The sequence below is a fragment of the Adiantum capillus-veneris genome, chromosome 9 (assembly GCF_014529385.1).
Source record: "Adiantum capillus-veneris isolate H3 chromosome 9, ASM1452938v2, whole genome shotgun sequence".
Lineage (NCBI taxonomy): Eukaryota > Viridiplantae > Streptophyta > Polypodiopsida > Polypodiales > Pteridaceae > Adiantum > Adiantum capillus-veneris.
In genome coordinates, this window is record NC_140939.1 from 135,599,498 (window position 1) to 135,605,438 (window position 5,941).

Sequence of the window (5,941 nt, forward strand, 5' to 3'; positions counted from 1 at the left end):
GAATAAGAAGAGAGTTTTAACGTTGTACGAAACTATCTCGAGAGGCCTTTCTCTCTCTGTCTCTTCTCTTCGTGCGCATCGTCTGCCTGGGTAGGAGGAGACAAAAAGAGAGCTTGCTCCATGGGAGCACTTCCTCCCTTTGATCGTGCCTGCTCTCTCTCTCTCTCTCTCTCTCTCTCTCTCTGTCTCTGTGGCGCCGTTGCTCTCTGTCTTTCTGTGCTTCCAGCAGTGATTGCGATGGCAAGAATTTCCTTGCCTTGTTGTGGAGAGATATCATAGGCAATGTCCCGAGAGAAGAGCAAGGGTTGGTCGTCAGAGAAGGTCATGGCAGGTAAAGCTTCAGGCAGGAGGGCGATGGGGAGGTGGGAATCTAACACTAATATGAACTGATGGTGCCCACGAGTAGGTTGGCAGAGTGTGAGGAGGGGTGTTGTTGCGCACTCCGTAGTGGTGCAAGGAGATGGGGCGCAGGGGATGGTAGGCCAGAGCAGGGAGGAGAGCAAGGGGATGGTAGGCCAGAGCATGGCAGGCTAAAGGCGGGAGGGTACGAGGGGTTCGTGGGAACCCAGATGACCATCCGAAAAGCTAGGGGAAGGGTATCTACGGGGCTAATTAATTAATGGATCACAAAATAGAACCAGTAGTAGATGAGGAGTAGATTGTCTTTTGGTTTTAGAGGAGGGTCTCCCAATAAGTGAAATGCATGTATTCCTTCTTGAGTCTACGAATGGATATTTGCAGGCCAAAATCCAATGAGTCACTACAATGCACGCATCCCGAAGCGGCCTAGGGGTGGTCAACGAATGGCTAGAGTTAACGAGGGAGGGTTAGACAGCCAAGAGAGTGTTCCTTCGAGAGAGACTAGTGGGTTGGGTGGTAACGAAACAATGTCTGAAACCCAATTGAACGAAGACCTAGGGTTTATGCACTTGCTTCAAGAGGATGGTTGGGGGGGCTCATTGAATGAGGGTCAGCCAATTGAGAACATAGGATTGAGCCAGCCGACCATCCCTGTCCAGCCCAGTGTTGTTCCGGGTGTTTCCTTCATACGCCCAAGACCCCAACCTACATCAGTTTCCCCGTTGATTCTCCAAGGCTTCAGGCCTCCTCACATGGGGGCTTCTATGACCATGTCCATATTGAATGTTAGGCCTTCTCTTATGTCCACTGCCCCATCTATTGTTCCATTACGTCCTCTTGTGACCTCATCTAGTGAGTCGACCAAGGGGGCTAAACGCCCTCGTGTGGCGATACCAGTGTGGGACGAGACCGCAACATCGACCTTGCTTAAACACTACGAAGATCGATGGTCTCATGTGAACAAAGGCAATTTGAGACCGAAAGACGGGGACGAAGTTACATTGCAATTAAACAATGAGGTGACTGGCACCTTTACACCAGAGCAGGTCAGGAACCGCATAGACACTCTTAGAAAAAAACATGAAAAAGAAAAATCTAAAACAACAACCACTGGGGGGGTAAGGTCCACATGGGAATACTTCGAGGTGGTCGACACTTTGTGGTCATCCACTCCACGATGTGTGGGGATTCCCGGAGCCTTTGATAGTGCTAGCTTGCAAAGCACTCATGCAGGGAGTCGGGGCACTCAACAGGGAGATGGGTGCAATGATGCAGAGGATGAGGGGGAGGGAGAGATTGGTAGGGAGACAGTGGGCAATGGTCGAGGCAAGGGTGAGACTATTGTAGAGGAGACTGCGAGTGTGGCAGGCGCAGTGGATGCAGGGGATGCAACACGAATCCCTCAGGTCGATAACCTTCCTGGAGTTAAAACGCAAAAAATGAAAGAGCCCAAACGCACATCGCTAGGATCTATTGCCAAAGTGCTCGGGGAGGGGATGAAAGGGATGGCCCAAACAATGAAAGACTGCAAGAAGGAGCGGGTTGCCCAAGAGGAAAGATTGTTGAAGCTCAGGATGGACGAGGAGGCTCAACGAATGGAGATGTAAGATTGTCACCAAACCCAAGGTACTTTACTAATCGCCGTAAAATTGTTTTTGAGGGAGGGAGTGAGGGAGGAGGAATTAAATGAAATAAGAGTTTTGCTTGGTATTATTTTTTAATGAGCTATTTTGTTTTTTGGAAATGTAGGATGGATGATATTGATGCAGCTGAACTGCTTCTTTTGTTGTTGCTAAATTTGCATCTTGTTTCCCCTAGTGAGGAAGACCTAGAGCACGATCGTAGGAGGCATAGAATGCAGTCTATGTATTTTGTTTGATTGGCTGTGTAGTCTGTTGCATTGCATCCATGTTTGGTTTGATAGAGGGTTTGGTTGGGATGGAGCCACGGATGTGGTGGTGCTTCCCTAGGTAGGTGACATTTTGGAATGTCATCCACTCAGCTATTTGGACATCAGGGCAACTAAACTGTCAAGCTATTTTTAGGATGTATTATAGGATGTCTTACGAGGCATTTCATGAGCTGAAAGAATTGATCTTGCCCCATCTCCCGTGTCGTGATGTGCATGGATGGTCTAGGGTTCCCATCCAAGCTGATCAAGCACTTGGTTGCATGCTATGGAGACTTGCACATGGCCATTCCACAAGAACATTATGTCAATTATTTGGGATGGGAGATTCTACCATTAGAAAGTACACCAACCTTATCATTAGAGCACTCACCACTCAGGAGATGCTTGTCCGGACCCACTTAGAGACGCCTTCGGGAAGGCAATTAGCAAAGATCATAGAAGCTTTTCAGGACATTACGGACCTACCGAACATGTGTGGTGCAGTTGATGGCACTCACATAAAGCTTGCACGTAAGCCTCAGGGCGACTTTTTTCCTGCACAGTATGTTAGTCGCCATGGATTCCACAGCATTCTTCTTCAGGGCATTGTTGACTCCAGAAAAATATTTTGGAATGTGGTTTTTGTAATCCACCAAGAGGAACACACGACTCCACAGTCTTCAAGGGGTCTACAATATATGCTCAAATGAAGCGGAACGAGGTTTTGAGTACGCCTCTTCTAGAAGTGAGCGGCTTGAGAGTGAGGCCGTATATTGTGGGGGATTCAGCGTATAAGCCAACGAGTTTTCTTCTCAAAGCTTATAAATCCAAAGGTGGGCAAGACCTGCCACAAAAGAATGTTTTTGATAGACATATTGCGAAGGGTAGGGTTAAGGTTGAGAATGCATTTGGTATATTAAAAAACCGATGGCGCATTCTCCGCGACCTCAATGTAAATGTTCCCTTTGCTCCCTTGGTTATTAGCGCTTGCTACATATTGCATAATTTTGTGCAATTGAAGGGTGAACCGGAGCCTATGGAGCAAATTGACCCACACCCCAATGCAGAGGAGGCCTTGAGGTGGCGTGCAATGACACGTCAGCGCGCAGCAGGCCTAAGAATACGCATAGCACTATATACGGATTTCAATAGGCGAATCGCGCAAAATTAAGAACGCAAATCTTTATGTGTGCATTGATTGGATGAATCAAATTGACTTGTTTTTTTTGTGTGTTCTGCAGGAATAGCTGGATCTTACGGTTCGCTTTTTTATTTTTTGCATTGTTGCATGTTTCTACGTGTGTGCATACTGTATCATGTGCTTGTTTCACATGCTTGTTTTGCGTGTTTTATGGCTTCATGTGTTTCCCTGTTTGTTTGTGTGTGCTGTTTGATTGACGTATACTTGCATGCCATTTTATTAAAAAAAAAGCATTACATCCTTGAAAGGCTTGGGCAACCTTCGAGGAGAATGTGTGCATGGCCTCTGGAGGGGCTGGGTTCAAATCCAAGGTGACTTTGACAGAGTGGATCTCCCCCGTAGTGGCTACCCGGAGACAATGAGCCGGATGGAGACGGGACAGATGGCGACATGTCTATGCAGAGATCTCTCTGTGCAGAAGGATAAGCAAGCAGGACTGAAGAGGACCTCAGGAGGAGTGTAGGATGGGTAGGGGGGGATCAACCAGAAGAGCAATGAAGAGTACCAAGGGACTTTGCCATGGTGGGAGACAAGACCACGACCTGAAGTGTTCGAGAGGCAGACATGGGTTGAGCTGGAGCGAAGGGCAGGCTTGAGCTTAGCTAAAATGCAGGGCAGATTTGCATGGACATGGCTGAGCGCAAGAGGAGCTTAGGGAGTTTTGGGTGATGGGGGCGAAAGCTTTGGAGCTTCGGAAAGCCATAATCGTGCTAATAGGATAGGAGAATAGATAGTGCACGCTTAACCAAACTTTTGAGTTTCCTTTTGCTCGGCCTTGGCAAAAGTTGGTAGACTCTCAATACTTTACCTTCATCTTTAAGGTTCAAAATACCTCCGGGCTTGGAAGCCTTCTCATCTAGAGAATATACAAACATAAAAACGCTTTGCCTATATGCATAATAATCCTCAAAGCAATGTTTTCTTTGAGATGCGTATACCACTTAATCGAGTTGCTTGCTCTGTGCGCTAGGAGCAAGGGAGGGCATGCCCTTTCTATGGGAGGCAGCGCCAGCTCTAGTAGTCGTGCACCGAGGAGAGGGGCCTCAAAGGAGGGCGGGAGTACAATGGAACTACACGTCGGATGGGCTGGCTATGGAAGCTTGGTCTTTGGCCGATGGACAAGGGCGTCGAGGAAATGGGCCCCGGACTGTCCTTACTTGCATGGTCGTCATGTTGCTCTCTTAGATAAGGATTTCTTTTTGTGGCAAGAGTTTGGTAGCAACTCTGCTCCTGCCTAGAGCGAACCTACTTGTCTTGGAGGGTGAATCCTATGAACTCTTCAAAATTTGATGTAAAAACCCCAAGAATTTTGAGCATGCCCTTCTTTTCCTTACTTAGGGCCCTTTTCACTTGGTTTCTTTCTCTCTCTCTCAAGCTTGTATTGTGGCAACCTTTTTTGTGGGAATCTAGACGGCCTCTTGCAAAGGTGGGCACTAGGTACGTGGGTGCTGTCATACAAGCCTGTTTCTCGTCTTTAGCTTGGAAAAGTAGCTACCATGACATAAGACATAGGAGCGCTCAAAATATATCCTCAGCCACAACTGTATGCATGACAAAAGGATGTTACAGAGACTCCACAATATCAAGCATACATGGAAGCCAAAGCTTGCAACTCTACTCACACAAACATGTGTCATTGCCTCCACAAGCTATAATCTACAAGCTGCTTTGTCTATCTCAATGTCTCTGCATGGCTATCTTGTTACGTCGCAAACCAAATATTGTATGAGAGATGGGGGGAGAGAATAACCTTAATTAGTTTTGCTTGCTTGTGCAAATCTACAAATGAACTAAAAGCTATGTTTCCAACGTGAATGATTGCTTGTTTGAAGCATATTTGCCAAATCTCAATGTACAACAGAGTAATCTCGTAAGTGTATGAACATGGCCCTCTCTCTCTCTCTCTCTCTCTCTCTCTCTCTCTCTCTCTCTCTCTCTCTCTCTCTATTGAAAGGCAGTGCCTTCGTCTACTGTAGACGACCTTGTTAGAGGATATCAAAACAAAAAAATCAATAGGTAGCAGTGCTTGAAAAAAACCTAGGTTTAATCCCACCTACAAATTTTGAGATTTCCCTCTAAATTTTATATTTTAAGGTGAGAAAACCTACGAAAGGTTTTAAAATTTAGTGTAATTTGACCTAAAAACCTTCAAATTTAGTCAATTTACCCCTCTATTGTTTCTCAAATGTAGGTTTGCCAAGTTTTGGGAAAAACACTTTTTTTTAGCATTGATAGGTAGGGGTTTTTTAAAATACCGGCCGGCCCGCGAGCCTAGGTTTTTGATTGATTCACCGAGGATTATTGCAAAGGAGACCTAGTCATAGTAGCGGATATTTGTTTGCATCCGCTAAAGGTAGCATGGCTGCAAATGGTACTCTAAGCAAGATTTAGAAATTTTCTCATGAAGGAAAACAAAGCCTTTTTCAATGTTTTTCATACAATGCATAACATCACAAGCTTCTGTGAGGGAGGCACCGCATACCTGGCTA

The 5,941-nt window shown here is 46.1% G+C and overlaps 1 pseudogene; it reads left to right on the top strand.

Annotated features, from left to right (window-relative positions):
- The first annotated feature begins 1,306 nt into the window (after positions 1-1,306).
- LOC147451216 (uncharacterized) lies at positions 1,307-3,422 on the top strand (annotated as a pseudogene).
- Positions 3,423-5,941: the final 2,519 nt, after the last annotated feature.